General features: G+C 69.8%; 4 non-coding genes across 4 annotated transcripts; all 4 read left to right on the top strand.

The window, feature by feature from the left end:
* The first annotated feature begins 2,372 nt into the window (after positions 1-2,372).
* On the top strand, positions 2,373-2,491 carry LOC139044113 (5S ribosomal RNA). Its single transcript, XR_011501154.1, has one exon. It is a non-coding gene; the product is annotated as a 5S ribosomal RNA (ribosomal RNA).
* Positions 2,492-6,632: 4,141 nt separating this feature from the next.
* LOC139044112 (5S ribosomal RNA) lies at positions 6,633-6,751 on the top strand. The gene has a single exon (XR_011501153.1). It is a non-coding gene; the product is annotated as a 5S ribosomal RNA (ribosomal RNA).
* Positions 6,752-10,892: 4,141 nt separating this feature from the next.
* LOC139044111 (5S ribosomal RNA) lies at positions 10,893-11,011 on the top strand. The gene has a single exon (XR_011501152.1). It is a non-coding gene; the product is annotated as a 5S ribosomal RNA (ribosomal RNA).
* A 4,146-nt stretch (positions 11,012-15,157) lies between these two features.
* LOC139044110 (5S ribosomal RNA) lies at positions 15,158-15,276 on the top strand. The gene has a single exon (XR_011501151.1). It is a non-coding gene; the product is annotated as a 5S ribosomal RNA (ribosomal RNA).
* The last annotated feature ends 2,286 nt before the right edge of the window (positions 15,277-17,562 follow it).

Genomic DNA, 17,562 nt, shown 5'->3' with positions numbered 1-17,562 from the left:
CTGCGGGGAGAAGCGGGACTGCGTCCCTGTCAGTTTCCCGGAGCGCGGGACCGGAGCCTTGCCCCGAAACGCAGGCTCGGGAGACCGAAGTCCTGAGCTGAAACCCCAAGGGGCGCCGTCTCCCGCGAGTGACGTGCCCTCCCTGAGCTGCGCTTTCCTCCTCTGGTGCGAGGGGGTCCTGGCGTTCGTGCCTCCTTGCGGGGGCGAGTGCTGGTGAGAACGCAAGCGGGAAACACGGAGCAGACCGCTCAGCACGGAGCGCGGCCTCGGTGGGGGCCCGGGCCTCGGCCGCCGTCCTTCCCCACGAGCCTACTTCTTGCCGCCGAGGCTCATCCAGCACCCAGGGATCGATCGCCTGGCTGCTTCCGGCCAGACACTCTCCTAGGTGCTGGCCACCCAGCAGCCGAGAACGCGGGTGCCAATCTCGGCCTCCGGGGCGTTCGCCTCCTCGCCTCTGGGGCCGCAAGACCAGCGGTGTGCCTACGCATGCCGGCCAGAGGTGGCAGAACCTGACGAGGACACGTGCCGTGGAAAATGGAGAGCTTGGCGCCCCGGAGGGCCTCGTCGGACGTCTGTGGATGGCCGTCGCTCTCTTTGCCGAAGCCCGCCCCCTGCCCATCTTCTCTCCGTCCCAGGGTCCCCTTTCCAGTGGGACGCAAGAAGGCCCACAGGGCCCAAACGCTGGAGACGGGCAGCGCACACAGCGCGCCCTGGGTCCCGGGGGGTGCGGCGGGAAAGCCTTGCGGCACAGAACCCTGAAGCCCAGAGGTCTCGAGACAGGGAGAGCCGGGACGTCGGCAGGCACCGACGGGCCTTCGGACGCGACTCTTCCTCCCCGTCATCACACCGTGCTGCTCCTCCCTCCGTCCTGGGCGCGAGCGCGCTCTTGGGAAGACGGAGGCGCCTTCGTCGGTGACCTAGCGGGCGGGAGATCCCGGGCAACGTCCCCAGCGGCACTTGAGCAGAACGGGGACGCTGCGGTCGGTCGTCGGGGAGGGGCTTCTACATGTCTGGTAGATGGAGCTGCTTTCTCGTGCCAAGTTCTCTGGGCCCTGACTTTTCTGCCTGCTCCTTCTATCAACTCAGTAAGGTCGGGGGTGCCCGGCAGAAAGAGGAAAAGAGCCAGAGCGAAGAAGCGGAGAGAAAGGAACACACAAACCCGGACGCACACACACACACAGGCACACAGACACACAGGCGCGCGCGCGCGCGCGCACACACACACACACACACACACACACACGCCTACACACCCACTCGCACAACCCGCACAAGCACACGCACACGCAAGCGCAGACAGAGCGCGCCAGCGAGCTCCGGTGCCTGCCTGTGGTTCCTGGGCGATGGCGGGGGCAGCGATGCCGGGAGCCCGGGACTCCTGAGAGCCTGTCTGCGCGGCCTAGGGCCCCCAGGGGTGATCGCCAGCCCCGGGGCCCCTGCCTCCTGGCCCGGGCCCAGCTCCAGCACCACCGCCCTCCTGGGGGGGAAGCGAGCTCTTGGGCAGAGCCTCTCTGGGTCAGGGTGGGTGTCTGTCTAGGTCCGTGTCTTGGATCCTCTCCGTGTCGCCGTTTCTCTGTTTCTCCGTGTCTCTGTCTCTGTCTCTGTCTCTGGGTCTCTGGGCTGGCGCCAGCAGGAGCTGTCCAGGGTCCCCGCGAGGGGCGGGTTGGGGGCGGGGTGCCGGTCTCCTGGGCGGCGCTGGCGGGGGGGGAAGGGTGGCCGCCCCGCCTCCCCGCTCCCTCAGGGGCAGCGCGGCGGGCTTCCGCTGACGCCCTCTGGTCGCGCCGGTGGCTCCGCCTGGGTTTGGGCAAGTCGGGGCCCGGCCGGCGCCGCAGAGGTCAGGGCTCCCGCTGGGAGGCCCCTCGGGCCGGAGGGGACTCAGAGGAGCACGGGCCCGGCGGCCCGACGCCCCGACGCCTCGGGCCAAGTGCCCCGCGCCACCCCCCTCCCAGCAGCCGCATCTCCTGCGACCCATCGCCGGATCCGAGCGGCCAGGGCGGCCTGGAGTGTTCCCGGGCCGCGAGGGGAGAGCGCCCAGCCAGGCGCCCCGCCCCCATCCCCGCCCCCACCGCCGCCCCCACCACCCCTCGTTTCCCACCGCCGCCCGCCCCGCCCCGCCTCCTCGCACCCCGGGCTGCTCCAGGCCTCCGCGCCCTGGGAGGGCAGCAGGGCGGGGCAGCGCAGGGTTTGGCTGGCCCGCTGGCCGCGCCCGAGGCGGCCGCGGCGGGAGGCAGCAGCGGGAGGAAGGCGGCAGGCCGGGCGCGGGCGCAGGGGGCGCCGGCGGCGGGTGCGCGTCACAGAGGCCTGGGCGCGCGCGAGCCGCGGGCCGGGCGACGCGGCGCGGCTTCTTAGGGGCGCCGGCGGCAGGCGCCAGCGTCTACGGCCATACCACCCTGAACGCGCCCGATCTCGTCTGATCTCGGAAGCTAAGCAGGGTCGGGCCTGGTTAGTACTTGGATGGGAGACCGCCTGGGAATACCGGGTGCTGTAGGCTTTTGCCTCCCTCGCCTTTTGCCGCCGGCCGGGCGCGGCTCCCTCCGCGCTCCTGCCGCCCCTCCTCCGTCCTGCGGCCTCCGGCCTCCGTCCTCCGCGGACGCCCCCCACCCCTCCAGCCAGCCCGACCCCCCCCACCCTCCCCCTCCCCTCCCGCCCCCCTCCGCACCGCGGGCCCGCCGGCGCCGCCCATGGGCAGGGCCCAACCCCTCCCCGCCACAGCCCAACCCTTCCAGCTCGCGGCCCCACCCGAACCCAGGGCCAATCGGGGCCAGCCCGGCGGGACCGGGACCGGGACCGGGACCGGGACCGGGACCGGGACCCCGACGCCGCACACGCCGCCGGCCGGCTCCCTCTGGCCTCGGCCTCTTCCCACCCGCTCGGCTCCCGCTCCGGTGACACCCCAGCCCTTCCCTCGGCGCCCCGCCCCCGCCGCCCCAGCCGCCGGGTAGAGTCGTCCTGTCAGGTGGAACGGATTCCACGGCGGTGCCGGGAGGCCCAAACGGGTCCCAAAGCGACCAGCCCCGCCCACCGAGGAAAGGCACCTGGTCAGGCTTTTCCAGACACCGCCCGCTTCTCCAAGGACAGGGCGGACTGGGTTAGAGAGGAGCGTCTCGGGCACCTCACCCAAGACGGGATGGCTTCTGCCTTTGCTGGCGTCTCTGCCGCTGCAGGTCATCTTCTAAAACCTGGTACCCGCTTGCTTGTCCTTGAGAGGCTCATTCACAATCAACACTCCTTTCCCGACCTAAGTTTGTCCCTGTCAGATTGTCTCGCTTTTCCTTCCAGAAGCCCCCTTCCCGGGGTGGGGGGGAGGGGGGGAGGTGGTGGGGGTGGGTAGGGGGGTGGGTGGGTCTGAGTTTCAAGCTCCACCTGACTAGGATCCCATTCTGCTTTCGCCTTCGGGCGGTCCTGCCTCGCTTGGAAACGCTGCTACGTTGCTCCTGGTGGATGAGCTTGCGTTCGTTTTGAGTTTGAGAACGCTGGATGCAAAGACGAGGAGTCTTGATGGCTGAGGCTTTTGGTGTCCCCTCACTCGGGGGCCTCCCTCTCTTCCCGCCTCCCCCCGCCTCCCCACCCACCCCCTCACACCCGACCCCTACCACCCCAGGGCCCCGGCCGGGCCCCGCCCCTCCAGGCCGCATCTGTCAGAGGGAGTTGAAAAGCCTCCTGACAGGACACGTCCTCCCTCAGCAGCCAGCCCTTCCTGGCTCCCTGGCTTCAGCTTTCCGTTCGCGTGGCTCGGGCAGCCTTTCGCATCTTCTTTGCACCTGCCTGTGTTTGCAACAGAGGACCGTGGCCAAGGGATCCAGGAAACCGGGAGGAGAGCTGGCTTCCGGGGAGGCGAATGGGAAGGACAGGGAGGCAGAGAGGGAGCCTTGCCTCAGAGAACGGACTTTGAACCCCCGAAGGGAAAAGTCCTCCAGATAAATCACGTCTTCCCCACCGAATCCAAGAGCCATACTCGCTCGCTGTGGAAAAATGGGGACATCCCGGTCAAAGCAGGACGAGAGAGGACCCAAAGCTCCCTCCTCTCCCCGTTCAGCCATCGTCGTCCTGGGAGGGAGTCTCTTCGCGGTTCGCTTCTCCTGCCGGCCCCGTTTCCCCTCCTGCCAACCCAGCGCCTCTATCGCCTGCTCCTCGCTTCCTCGGGCTGCGGGCTGCGGGCTGCGGGATGGGGGAGGGGGGGGGGTGCGGTGCGCGTCGCTCCCTGCCAGCTCGTGCCCGGGGTGGTTCTGACGGGTCCCCGGATCTGATCTCCGAGGAGCACCTTCTGCGGGGAGAAGCGGGACTGCGTCCCTGTCAGTTTCCCGGAGCGCGGGACCGGAGCCTTGCCCCGAAACGCAGGCTCGGGAGACCGAAGTCCTGAGCTGAAACCCAAGGGGCGCCGTCTCCCGCGAGTGACGTGCCCTCCCTGAGCTGCGCTTTCCTCCTCTGGTGCGAGGGGGTCCTGGCGTTCGTGCCTCCTTGCGGGGGCGAGTGCTGGTGAGAACGCAAGCGGGAAATACGGAGCAGACCGCTCAGCACGGAGCGCGGCCTCGGTGGGGGCCCGGGCCTCGGCCGCCGTCCTTCCCCACGAGCCTACTTCTTGCCGCCGAGGCTCATCCAGCACCCAGGGATCGATCGCCTGGCTGCTTCCGGCCAGACACTCTCCTAGGTGCTGGCCACCCAGCAGCCGAGAACGCGGGTGCCAATCTCGGCCTCCGGGGCGTTCGCCTCCTCGCCTCTGGGGCCGCAAGACCAGCGGTGTGCCTACGCATGCCGGCCAGAGGTGGCAGAACCTGACGAGGACACGTGCCGTGGAAAATGGAGAGCTTGGCGCCCCGGAGGGCCTCGTCGGACGTCTGTGGATGGCCGTCGCTCTCTTTGCCGAAGCCCGCCCCCTGCCCATCTTCTCTCCGTCCCAGGGTCCCCTTTCCAGTGGGACGCAAGAAGGCCCACAGGGCCCAAACGCTGGAGACGGGCAGCGCACACAGCGCGCCCTGGGTCCCGGGGGGTGCGGCGGGAAAGCCTTGCGGCACAGAACCCTGAAGCCCAGAGGTCTCGAGACAGGGAGAGCCGGGACGTCGGCAGGCACCGACGGGCCTTCGGACGCGACTCTTCCTCCCCGTCATCACACCGTGCTGCTCCTCCCTCCGTCCTGGGCGCGAGCGCGCTCTTGGGAAGACGGAGGCGCCTTCGTCGGTGACCTAGCGGGCGGGAGATCCCGGGCAACGTCCCCAGCGGCACTTGAGCAGAACGGGGACGCTGCGGTCGGTCGTCGGGGAGGGGCTTCTACATGTCTGGTAGATGGAGCTGCTTTCTCGTGCCAAGTTCTCTGGGCCCTGACTTTTCTGCCTGCTCCTTCTATCAACTCAGTAAGGTCGGGGGTGCCCGGCAGAAAGAGGAAAAGAGCCAGAGCGAAGAAGCGGAGAGAAAGGAACACACAAACCCGGACGCACACACACACACAGGCACACAGACACACAGGCGCGCGCGCGCGCGCGCACACACACACACACACACACACACACACGCCTACACACCCACTCGCACAACCCGCACAAGCACACGCACACGCAAGCGCAGACAGAGCGCGCCAGCGAGCTCCGGTGCCTGCCTGTGGTTCCTGGGCGATGGCGGGGCAGCGATGCCGGGAGCCCGGGACTCCTGAGAGCCTGTCTGCGCGGCCTAGGGCCCCAGGGGTGATCGCCAGCCCCGGGGCCCCTGCCTCCTGGCCCGGGCCCAGCTCCAGCACCACCGCCCTCCTGGGGGGGAAGCGAGCTCTTGGGCAGAGCCTCTCTGGGTCAGGGTGGGTGTCTGTCTAGGTCCGTGTCTTGGATCCTCTCCGTGTCGCCGTTTCTCTGTTTCTCCGTGTCTCTGTCTCTGTCTCTGTCTCTGGGTCTCTGGGCTGGCGCCAGCAGGAGCTGTCCAGGGTCCCCGCGAGGGGCGGGTTGGGGGCGGGGTGCCGGTCTCCTGGGCGGCGCTGGCGGGGGGGAAGTGTGGCCGCCCCGCCTCCCCGCTCCCTCAGGGGCAGCGCGGCGGGCTTCCGCTGACGCCCTCTGGTCGCGCCGGTGGCTCCGCCTGGGTTTGGGCAAGTCGGGGCCCGGCCGGCGCCGCAGAGGTCAGGGCTCCCGCTGGGAGGCCCCTCGGGCCGGAGGGGACTCAGAGGAGCACGGGCCCGGCGGCCCGACGCCCCGACGCCTCGGGCCAAGTGCCCCGCGCCACCCCCCTCCCAGCAGCCGCATCTCCTGCGACCCATCGCCGGATCCGAGCGGCCAGGGCGGCCTGGAGTGTTCCCGGGCCGCGAGGGGAGAGCGCCCAGCCAGGCGCCCCGCCCCCATCCCCGCCCCCACCGCCGCCCCCACCACCCCTCGTTTCCCACCGCCGCCCGCCCCGCCCCGCCTCCTCGCACCCCGGGCTGCTCCAGGCCTCCGCGCCCTGGGAGGGCAGCAGGGCGGGGCAGCGCAGGGTTTGGCTGGCCCGCTGGCCGCGCCCGAGGCGGCCGCGGCGGGAGGCAGCAGCGGGAGGAAGGCGGCAGGCCGGGCGCGGGCGCAGGGGGCGCCGGCGGCGGGTGCGCGTCACAGAGGCCTGGGCGCGCGCGAGCCGCGGGCCGGGCGACGCGGCGCGGCTTCTTAGGGGCGCCGGCGGCAGGCGCCAGCGTCTACGGCCATACCACCCTGAACGCGCCCGATCTCGTCTGATCTCGGAAGCTAAGCAGGGTCGGGCCTGGTTAGTACTTGGATGGGAGACCGCCTGGGAATACCGGGTGCTGTAGGCTTTTGCCTCCCTCGCCTTTTGCCGCCGGCCGGGCGCGGCTCCCTCCGCGCTCCTGCCGCCCCTCCTCCGTCCTGCGGCCTCCGGCCTCCGTCCTCCGCGGACGCCCCCCACCCCTCCAGCCAGCCCGACCCCCCCCACCCTCCCCCTCCCCTCCCGCCCCCCTCCGCACCGCGGGCCCGCCGGCGCCGCCCATGGGCAGGGCCCAACCCCTCCCCGCCACAGCCCAACCCTTCCAGCTCGCGGCCCCACCCGAACCCAGGGCCAATCGGGGCCAGCCCGGCGGGACCGGGACCGGGACCGGGACCGGGACCGGGACCGGGACCCCGACGCCGCACACGCCGCCGGCCGGCTCCCTCTGGCCTCGGCCTCTTCCCACCCGCTCGGCTCCCGCTCCGGTGACACCCCAGCCCTTCCCTCGGCGCCCCGCCCCCGCCGCCCCAGCCGCCGGGTAGAGTCGTCCTGTCAGGTGGAACGGATTCCACGGCGGTGCCGGGAGGCCCAAACGGGTCCCAAAGCGACCAGCCCCGCCCACCGAGGAAAGGCACCTGGTCAGGCTTTTCCAGACACCGCCCGCTTCTCCAAGGACAGGGCGGACTGGGTTAGAGAGGAGCGTCTCGGGCACCTCACCCAAGACGGGATGGCTTCTGCCTTTGCTGGCGTCTCTGCCGCTGCAGGTCATCTTGTAAAACCTGGTACCCGCTTGCTTGTCCTTGAGAGGCTCATTCACAATCAACACTCCTTTCCCGACCTAAGTTTGTCCCTGTCAGATTGTCTCGCTTTTCCTTCCAGAAGCCCCCTTCCCGGGGTGGGGGGGAGGGGGGGAGGTGGTGGGGGTGGGTAGGGGGGTGGGTGGGTCTGAGTTTCAAGCTCCACCTGACTAGGATCCCATTCTGCTTTCGCCTTCGGGCGGTCCTGCCTCGCTTGGAAACGCTGCTACGTTGCTCCTGGTGGATGAGCTTGCGTTCGTTTTGAGTTTGAGAACGCTGGATGCAAAGACGAGGAGTCTTGATGGCTGAGGCTTTTGGTGTCCCCTCACTCGGGGGCCTCCCTCTCTTCCCGCCTCCCCCCGCCTCCCCACCCACCCCCTCACACCCGACCCCTACCACCCCAGGGCCCCGGCCGGGCCCCGCCCCTCCAGGCCGCATCTGTCAGAGGGAGTTGAAAAGCCTCCTGACAGGACACGTCCTCCCTCAGCAGCCAGCCCTTCCTGGCTCCCTGGCTTCAGCTTTCCGTTCGCGTGGCTCGGGCAGCCTTTCGCATCTTCTTTGCACCTGCCTGTGTTTGCAACAGAGGACCGTGGCCAAGGGATCCAGGAAACCGGGAGGAGAGCTGGCTTCCGGGGAGGCGAATGGGAAGGACAGGGAGGCAGAGAGGGAGCCTTGCCTCAGAGAACGGACTTTGAACCCCCGAAGGGAAAAGTCCTCCAGATAAATCACGTCTTCCCCACCGAATCCAAGAGCCATACTCGCTCGCTGTGGAAAAATGGGGACATCCCGGTCAAAGCAGGACGAGAGAGGACCCAAAGCTCCCTCCTCTCCCCGTTCAGCCATCGTCGTCCTGGGAGGGAGTCTCTTCGCGGTTCGCTTCTCCTGCCGGCCCCGTTTCCCCTCCTGCCAACCCAGCGCCTCTATCGCCTGCTCCTCGCTTCCTCGGGCTGCGGGCTGCGGGCTGCGGGATGGGGGAGGGGGGGGGGTGCGGTGCGCGTCGCTCCCTGCCAGCTCGTGCCCGGGGTGGTTCTGACGGGTCCCCGGATCTGATCTCCGAGGAGCACCTTCTGCGGGGAGAAGCGGGACTGCGTCCCTGTCAGTTTCCCGGAGCGCGGGACCGGAGCCTTGCCCCGAAACGCAGGCTCGGGAGACCGAAGTCCTGAGCTGAAACCCAAGGGGCGCCGTCTCCCGCGAGTGACGTGCCCTCCCTGAGCTGCGCTTTCCTCCTCTGGTGCGAGGGGGTCCTGGCGTTCGTGCCTCCTTGCGGGGGCGAGTGCTGGTGAGAACGCAAGCGGGAAATACGGAGCAGACCGCTCAGCACGGAGCGCGGCCTCGGTGGGGGCCCGGGCCTCGGCCGCCGTCCTTCCCCACGAGCCTACTTCTTGCCGCCGAGGCTCATCCAGCACCCAGGGATCGATCGCCTGGCTGCTTCCGGCCAGACACTCTCCTAGGTGCTGGCCACCCAGCAGCCGAGAACGCGGGTGCCAATCTCGGCCTCCGGGGCGTTCGCCTCCTCGCCTCTGGGGCCGCAAGACCAGCGGTGTGCCTACGCATGCCGGCCAGAGGTGGCAGAACCTGACGAGGACACGTGCCGTGGAAAATGGAGAGCTTGGCGCCCCGGAGGGCCTCGTCGGACGTCTGTGGATGGCCGTCGCTCTCTTTGCCGAAGCCCGCCCCCTGCCCATCTTCTCTCCGTCCCAGGGTCCCCTTTCCAGTGGGACGCAAGAAGGCCCACAGGGCCCAAACGCTGGAGACGGGCAGCGCACACAGCGCGCCCTGGGTCCCGGGGGGTGCGGCGGGAAAGCCTTGCGGCACAGAACCCTGAAGCCCAGAGGTCTCGAGACAGGGAGAGCCGGGACGTCGGCAGGCACCGACGGGCCTTCGGACGCGACTCTTCCTCCCCGTCATCACACCGTGCTGCTCCTCCCTCCGTCCTGGGCGCGAGCGCGCTCTTGGGAAGACGGAGGCGCCTTCGTCGGTGACCTAGCGGGCGGGAGATCCCGGGCAACGTCCCCAGCGGCACTTGAGCAGAACGGGGACGCTGCGGTCGGTCGTCGGGGAGGGGCTTCTACATGTCTGGTAGATGGAGCTGCTTTCTCGTGCCAAGTTCTCTGGGCCCTGACTTTTCTGCCTGCTCCTTCTATCAACTCAGTAAGGTCGGGGGTGCCCGGCAGAAAGAGGAAAAGAGCCAGAGCGAAGAAGCGGAGAGAAAGGAACACACAAACCCGGACGCACACACACACACAGGCACACAGACACACAGGCGCGCGCGCGCGCGCGCACACACACACACACACACACACACACACGCCTACACACCCACTCGCACAACCCGCACAAGCACACGCACACGCAAGCGCAGACAGAGCGCGCCAGCGAGCTCCGGTGCCTGCCTGTGGTTCCTGGGCGATGGCGGGGCAGCGATGCCGGGAGCCCGGGACTCCTGAGAGCCTGTCTGCGCGGCCTAGGGCCCCAGGGGTGATCGCCAGCCCCGGGGCCCCTGCCTCCTGGCCCGGGCCCAGCTCCAGCACCACCGCCCTCCTGGGGGGGAAGCGAGCTCTTGGGCAGAGCCTCTCTGGGTCAGGGTGGGTGTCTGTCTAGGTCCGTGTCTTGGATCCTCTCCGTGTCGCCGTTTCTCTGTTTCTCCGTGTCTCTGTCTCTGTCTCTGTCTCTGGGTCTCTGGGCTGGCGCCAGCAGGAGCTGTCCAGGGTCCCCGCGAGGGGCGGGTTGGGGGCGGGGTGCCGGTCTCCTGGGCGGCGCTGGCGGGGGGGAAGTGTGGCCGCCCCGCCTCCCCGCTCCCTCAGGGGCAGCGCGGCGGGCTTCCGCTGACGCCCTCTGGTCGCGCCGGTGGCTCCGCCTGGGTTTGGGCAAGTCGGGGCCCGGCCGGCGCCGCAGAGGTCAGGGCTCCCGCTGGGAGGCCCCTCGGGCCGGAGGGGACTCAGAGGAGCACGGGCCCGGCGGCCCGACGCCCCGACGCCTCGGGCCAAGTGCCCCGCGCCACCCCCCTCCCAGCAGCCGCATCTCCTGCGACCCATCGCCGGATCCGAGCGGCCAGGGCGGCCTGGAGTGTTCCCGGGCCGCGAGGGGAGAGCGCCCAGCCAGGCGCCCCGCCCCCATCCCCGCCCCCACCGCCGCCCCCACCACCCCTCGTTTCCCACCGCCGCCCGCCCCGCCCCGCCTCCTCGCACCCCGGGCTGCTCCAGGCCTCCGCGCCCTGGGAGGGCAGCAGGGCGGGGCAGCGCAGGGTTTGGCTGGCCCGCTGGCCGCGCCCGAGGCGGCCGCGGCGGGAGGCAGCAGCGGGAGGAAGGCGGCAGGCCGGGCGCGGGCGCAGGGGGCGCCGGCGGCGGGTGCGCGTCACAGAGGCCTGGGCGCGCGCGAGCCGCGGGCCGGGCGACGCGGCGCGGCTTCTTAGGGGCGCCGGCGGCAGGCGCCAGCGTCTACGGCCATACCACCCTGAACGCGCCCGATCTCGTCTGATCTCGGAAGCTAAGCAGGGTCGGGCCTGGTTAGTACTTGGATGGGAGACCGCCTGGGAATACCGGGTGCTGTAGGCTTTTGCCTCCCTCGCCTTTTGCCGCCGGCCGGGCGCGGCTCCCTCCGCGCTCCTGCCGCCCCTCCTCCGTCCTGCGGCCTCCGGCCTCCGTCCTCCGCGGACGCCCCCCACCCCTCCAGCCAGCCCGACCCCCCCCACCCTCCCCCTCCCCTCCCGCCCCCCTCCGCACCGCGGGCCCGCCGGCGCCGCCCATGGGCAGGGCCCAACCCCTCCCCGCCACAGCCCAACCCTTCCAGCTCGCGGCCCCACCCGAACCCAGGGCCAATCGGGGCCAGCCCGGCGGGACCGGGACCGGGACCGGGACCGGGACCGGGACCGGGACCCCGACGCCGCACACGCCGCCGGCCGGCTCCCTCTGGCCTCGGCCTCTTCCCACCCGCTCGGCTCCCGCTCCGGTGACACCCCAGCCCTTCCCTCGGCGCCCCGCCCCCGCCGCCCCAGCCGCCGGGTAGAGTCGTCCTGTCAGGTGGAACGGATTCCACGGCGGTGCCGGGAGGCCCAAACGGGTCCCAAAGCGACCAGCCCCGCCCACCGAGGAAAGGCACCTGGTCAGGCTTTTCCAGACACCGCCCGCTTCTCCAAGGACAGGGCGGACTGGGTTAGAGAGGAGCGTCTCGGGCACCTCACCCAAGACGGGATGGCTTCTGCCTTTGCTGGCGTCTCTGCCGCTGCAGGTCATCTTCTAAAACCTGGTACCCGCTTGCTTGTCCTTGAGAGGCTCATTCACAATCAACACTCCTTTCCCGACCTAAGTTTGTCCCTGTCAGTTTGTCTCGCTTTTCCTTCCAGAAGCCCCCTTCCCGGGGTGGGGGGGAGGGGGGGAGGTGGTGGTGGTGGGGGGGGTAGGGGGGTGGGTGGGTCTGAGTTTCAAGCTCCACCTGACTAGGATCCCATTCTGCTTTCGCCTTCGGGCGGTCCTGCCTCGCTTGGAAACGCTGCTACGTTGCTCCTGGTGGATGAGCTTGCGTTCGTTTTGAGTTTGAGAACGCTGGATGCAAAGACGAGGAGTCTTGATGGCTGAGGCTTTTGGTGTCCCCTCACTCGGGGGCCTCCCTCTCTTCCCGCCTCCCCCCGCCTCCCCACCCACCCCCTCACACCCGACCCCTACCACCCCAGGGCCCCGGCCGGGCCCCGCCCCTCCAGGCCGCATCTGTCAGAGGGAGTTGAAAAGCCTCCTGACAGGACACGTCCTCCCTCAGCAGCCAGCCCTTCCTGGCTCCCTGGCTTCAGCTTTCCGTTCGCGTGGCTCGGGCAGCCTTTCGCATCTTCTTTGCACCTGCCTGTGTTTGCAACAGAGGACCGTGGCCAAGGGATCCAGGAAACCGGGAGGAGAGCTGGCTTCCGGGGAGGCGAATGGGAAGGACAGGGAGGCAGAGAGGGAGCCTTGCCTCAGAGAACGGACTTTGAACCCCCGAAGGGAAAAGTCCTCCAGATAAATCACGTCTTCCCCACCGAATCCAAGAGCCATACTCGCTCGCTGTGGAAAAATGGGGACATCCCGGTCAAAGCAGGACGAGAGAGGACCCAAAGCTCCCTCCTCTCCCCGTTCAGCCATCGTCGTCCTGGGAGGGAGTCTCTTCGCGGTTCGCTTCTCCTGCCGGCCCCGTTTCCCCTCCTGCCAACCCAGCGCCTCTATCGCCTGCTCCTCGCTTCCTCGGGCTGCGGGCTGCGGGCTGCGGGATGGGGGAGGGGGGGGGGTGCGGTGCGCGTCGCTCCCTGCCAGCTCGTGCCCGGGGTGGTTCTGACGGGTCCCCGGATCTGATCTCCGAGGAGCACCTTCTGCGGGGAGAAGCGGGACTGCGTCCCTGTCAGTTTCCCGGAGCGCGGGACCGGAGCCTTGCCCCGAAACGCAGGCTCGGGAGACCGAAGTCCTGAGCTGAAACCCAAGGGGCGCCGTCTCCCGCGAGTGACGTGCCCTCCCTGAGCTGCGCTTTCCTCCTCTGGTGCGAGGGGGTCCTGGCGTTCGTGCCTCCTTGCGGGGGCGAGTGCTGGTGAGAACGCAAGCGGGAAATACGGAGCAGACCGCTCAGCACGGAGCGCGGCCTCGGTGGGGGCCCGGGCCTCGGCCGCCGTCCTTCCCCACGAGCCTACTTCTTGCCGCCGAGGCTCATCCAGCACCCAGGGATCGATCGCCTGGCTGCTTCCGGCCAGACACTCTCCTAGGTGCTGGCCACCCAGCAGCCGAGAACGCGGGTGCCAATCTCGGCCTCCGGGGCGTTCGCCTCCTCGCCTCTGGGGCCGCAAGACCAGCGGTGTGCCTACGCATGCCGGCCAGAGGTGGCAGAACCTGACGAGGACACGTGCCGTGGAAAATGGAGAGCTTGGCGCCCCGGAGGGCCTCGTCGGACGTCTGTGGATGGCCGTCGCTCTCTTTGCCGAAGCCCGCCCCCTGCCCATCTTCTCTCCGTCCCAGGGTCCCCTTTCCAGTGGGACGCAAGAAGGCCCACAGGGCCCAAACGCTGGAGACGGGCAGCGCACACAGCGCGCCCTGGGTCCCGGGGGGTGCGGCGGGAAAGCCTTGCGGCACAGAACCCTGAAGCCCAGAGGTCTCGAGACAGGGAGAGCCGGGACGTCGGCAGGCACCGACGGGCCTTCGGACGCGACTCTTCCTCCCCGTCATCACACCGTGCTGCTCCTCCCTCCGTCCTGGGCGCGAGCGCGCTCTTGGGAAGACGGAGGCGCCTTCGTCGGTGACCTAGCGGGCGGGAGATCCCGGGCAACGTCCCCAGCGGCACTTGAGCAGAACGGGGACGCTGCGGTCGGTCGTCGGGGAGGGGCTTCTACATGTCTGGTAGATGGAGCTGCTTTCTCGTGCCAAGTTCTCTGGGCCCTGACTTTTCTGCCTGCTCCTTCTATCAACTCAGTAAGGTCGGGGGTGCCCGGCAGAAAGAGGAAAAGAGCCAGAGCGAAGAAGCGGAGAGAAAGGAACACACAAACCCGGACGCACACACACACACAGGCACACAGACACACAGGCGCGCGCGCGCGCGCGCACACACACACACACACACACACACACACGCCTACACACCCACTCGCACAACCCGCACAAGCACACGCACACGCAAGCGCAGACAGAGCGCGCCAGCGAGCTCCGGTGCCTGCCTGTGGTTCCTGGGCGATGGCGGGGCAGCGATGCCGGGAGCCCGGGACTCCTGAGAGCCTGTCTGCGCGGCCTAGGGCCCCAGGGGTGATCGCCAGCCCCGGGGCCCCTGCCTCCTGGCCCGGGCCCAGCTCCAGCACCACCGCCCTCCTGGGGGGGAAGCGAGCTCTTGGGCAGAGCCTCTCTGGGTCAGGGTGGGTGTCTGTCTAGGTCCGTGTCTTGGATCCTCTCCGTGTCGCCGTTTCTCTGTTTCTCCGTGTCTCTGTCTCTGTCTCTGTCTCTGGGTCTCTGGGCTGGCGCCAGCAGGAGCTGTCCAGGGTCCCCGCGAGGGGCGGGTTGGGGGCGGGGTGCCGGTCTCCTGGGCGGCGCTGGCGGGGGGGAAGTGTGGCCGCCCCGCCTCCCCGCTCCCTCAGGGGCAGCGCGGCGGGCTTCCGCTGACGCCCTCTGGTCGCGCCGGTGGCTCCGCCTGGGTTTGGGCAAGTCGGGGCCCGGCCGGCGCCGCAGAGGTCAGGGCTCCCGCTGGGAGGCCCCTCGGGCCGGAGGGGACTCAGAGGAGCACGGGCCCGGCGGCCCGACGCCCCGACGCCTCGGGCCAAGTGCCCCGCGCCACCCCCCTCCCAGCAGCCGCATCTCCTGCGACCCATCGCCGGATCCGAGCGGCCAGGGCGGCCTGGAGTGTTCCCGGGCCGCGAGGGGAGAGCGCCCAGCCAGGCGCCCCGCCCCCATCCCCGCCCCCACCGCCGCCCCCACCACCCCTCGTTTCCCACCGCCGCCCGCCCCGCCCCGCCTCCTCGCACCCCGGGCTGCTCCAGGCCTCCGCGCCCTGGGAGGGCAGCAGGGCGGGGCAGCGCAGGGTTTGGCTGGCCCGCTGGCCGCGCCCGAGGCGGCCGCGGCGGGAGGCAGCAGCGGGAGGAAGGCGGCAGGCCGGGCGCGGGCGCAGGGGGCGCCGGCGGCGGGTGCGCGTCACAGAGGCCTGGGCGCGCGCGAGCCGCGGGCCGGGCGACGCGGCGCGGCTTCTTAGGGGCGCCGGCGGCAGGCGCCAGCGTCTACGGCCATACCACCCTGAACGCGCCCGATCTCGTCTGATCTCGGAAGCTAAGCAGGGTCGGGCCTGGTTAGTACTTGGATGGGAGACCGCCTGGGAATACCGGGTGCTGTAGGCTTTTGCCTCCCTCGCCTTTTGCCGCCGGCCGGGCGCGGCTCCCTCCGCGCTCCTGCCGCCCCTCCTCCGTCCTGCGGCCTCCGGCCTCCGTCCTCCGCGGACGCCCCCCACCCCTCCAGCCAGCCCGACCCCCCCCACCCTCCCCCTCCCCTCCCGCCCCCCTCCGCACCGCGGGCCCGCCGGCGCCGCCCATGGGCAGGGCCCAACCCCTCCCCGCCACAGCCCAACCCTTCCAGCTCGCGGCCCCACCCGAACCCAGGGCCAATCGGGGCCAGCCCGGCGGGACCGGGACCGGGACCGGGACCGGGACCGGGACCGGGACCCCGACGCCGCACACGCCGCCGGCCGGCTCCCTCTGGCCTCGGCCTCTTCCCACCCGCTCGGCTCCCGCTCCGGTGACACCCCAGCCCTTCCCTCGGCGCCCCGCCCCCGCCGCCCCAGCCGCCGGGTAGAGTCGTCCTGTCAGGTGGAACGGATTCCACGGCGGTGCCGGGAGGCCCAAACGGGTCCCAAAGCGACCAGCCCCGCCCACCGAGGAAAGGCACCTGGTCAGGCTTTTCCAGACACCGCCCGCTTCTCCAAGGACAGGGCGGACTGGGTTAGAGAGGAGCGTCTCGGGCACCTCACCCAAGACGGGATGGCTTCTGCCTTTGCTGGCGTCTCTGCCGCTGCAGGTCATCTTGTAAAACCTGGTACCCGCTTGCTTGTCCTTGAGAGGCTCATTCACAATCAACACTCCTTTCCCGACCTAAGTTTGTCCCTGTCAGTTTGTCTCGCTTTTCCTTCCAGAAGCCCCCTTCCCGGGGTGGGGGGGAGGGGGGGAGGTGGTGGTGGTGGGTAGGGGGGTGGGTGGGTCTGAGTTTCAAGCTCCACCTGACTAGGATCCCATTCTGCTTTCGCCTTCGGGCGGTCCTGCCTCGCTTGGAAACGCTGCTACGTTGCTCCTGGTGGATGAGCTTGCGTTCGTTTTGAGTTTGAGAACGCTGGATGCAAAGACGAGGAGTCTTGATGGCTGAGGCTTTTGGTGTCCCCTCACTCGGGGGCCTCCCTCTCTTCCCGCCTCCCCCCGCCTCCCCACCCACCCCCTCACACCCGACCCCTACCACCCCAGGGCCCCGGCCGGGCCCCGCCCCTCCAGGCCGCATCTGTCAGAGGGAGTTGAAAAGCCTCCTGACAGGACACGTCCTCCCTCAGCAGCCAGCCCTTCCTGGCTCCCTGGCTTCAGCTTTCCGTTCGCGTGGCTCGGGCAGCCTTTTGCATCTTCTTTGCACCTGCCTGTGTTTGCAACAGAGGACCGTGGCCAAGGGATCCAGGAAACCGGGAGGAGAGCTGGCTTCCGGGGAGGCGAATGGGAAGGACAGGGAGGCAGAGAGGGAGCCTTGCCTCAGAGAACGGACTTTGAACCCCCGAAGGGAAAAGTCCTCCAGATAAATCACGTCTTCCCCACCGAATCCAAGAGCCATACTCGCTCGCTGTGGAAAAAATGGGGACATCCCGGTCAAAGCAGGACGAGAGAGGACCCAAAGCTCCCTCCTCTCCCCGTTCAGCCATCGTCGTCCTGGGAGGGAGTCTCTTCGCGGTTCGCTTCTCCTGCCGGCCCCGTTTCCCCTCCTGCCAACCCAGCGCCTCTATCGCCTGCTCCTCGCTTCCTCGGGCTGCGGGCTGCGGGCTGCGGGATGGGGGAGGGGGGGGGGTGCGGTGCGCGTCGCTCCCTGCCAGCTCGTGCCCGGGGTGGTTCTGACGGGTCCCCGGATCTGATCTCCGAGGAGCACCTTCTGCGGGGAGAAGCGGGACTGCGTCCCTGTCAGTTTCCCGGAGCGCGGGGACCGGAGCCTTGCCCGAAACGCAGGCTCGGGAGACCGAAGTCCTGAGCTGAAACCCAAGGGGCGCCGTCTCCCGCGAGTGACGTGCCCTCCCTGAGCTGCGCTTTCCTCCTCTGGTGCGAGGGGGTCCTGGCGTTCGTGCCTCCTTGCGGGGGCGAGTGCTGGTGAGAACGCAAGCGGGAAATACGGAGCAGACCGCTCAGCACGGAGCGCGGCCTCGGTGGGGGCCCGGGCCTCGGCCGCCGTCCTTCCCCACGAGCCTACTTCTTGCCGCCGAGGCTCATCCAGCACCCAGGGATCGATCGCCTGGCTGCTTCCGGCCAGACACTCTCCTAGGTGCTGGCCACCCAGCAGCCGAGAACGCGGGTGCCAATCTCGGCCTCCGGGGCGTTCGCCTCCTCGCCTCTGGGGCCCGCAAGACCAGCGGTGTGCCTACGCATGCCGGCCAGAGGTGGCAGAACCTG

This window comes from Equus asinus, unplaced genomic scaffold (genome assembly GCF_041296235.1).
Source record: "Equus asinus isolate D_3611 breed Donkey unplaced genomic scaffold, EquAss-T2T_v2 contig_6, whole genome shotgun sequence".
Classification (NCBI taxonomy): domain Eukaryota; kingdom Metazoa; phylum Chordata; class Mammalia; order Perissodactyla; family Equidae; genus Equus; species Equus asinus.
The sequence above is the reverse complement of the archived record's forward strand: the minus strand, read 5'-3'. Positions and strand labels throughout refer to the sequence as shown.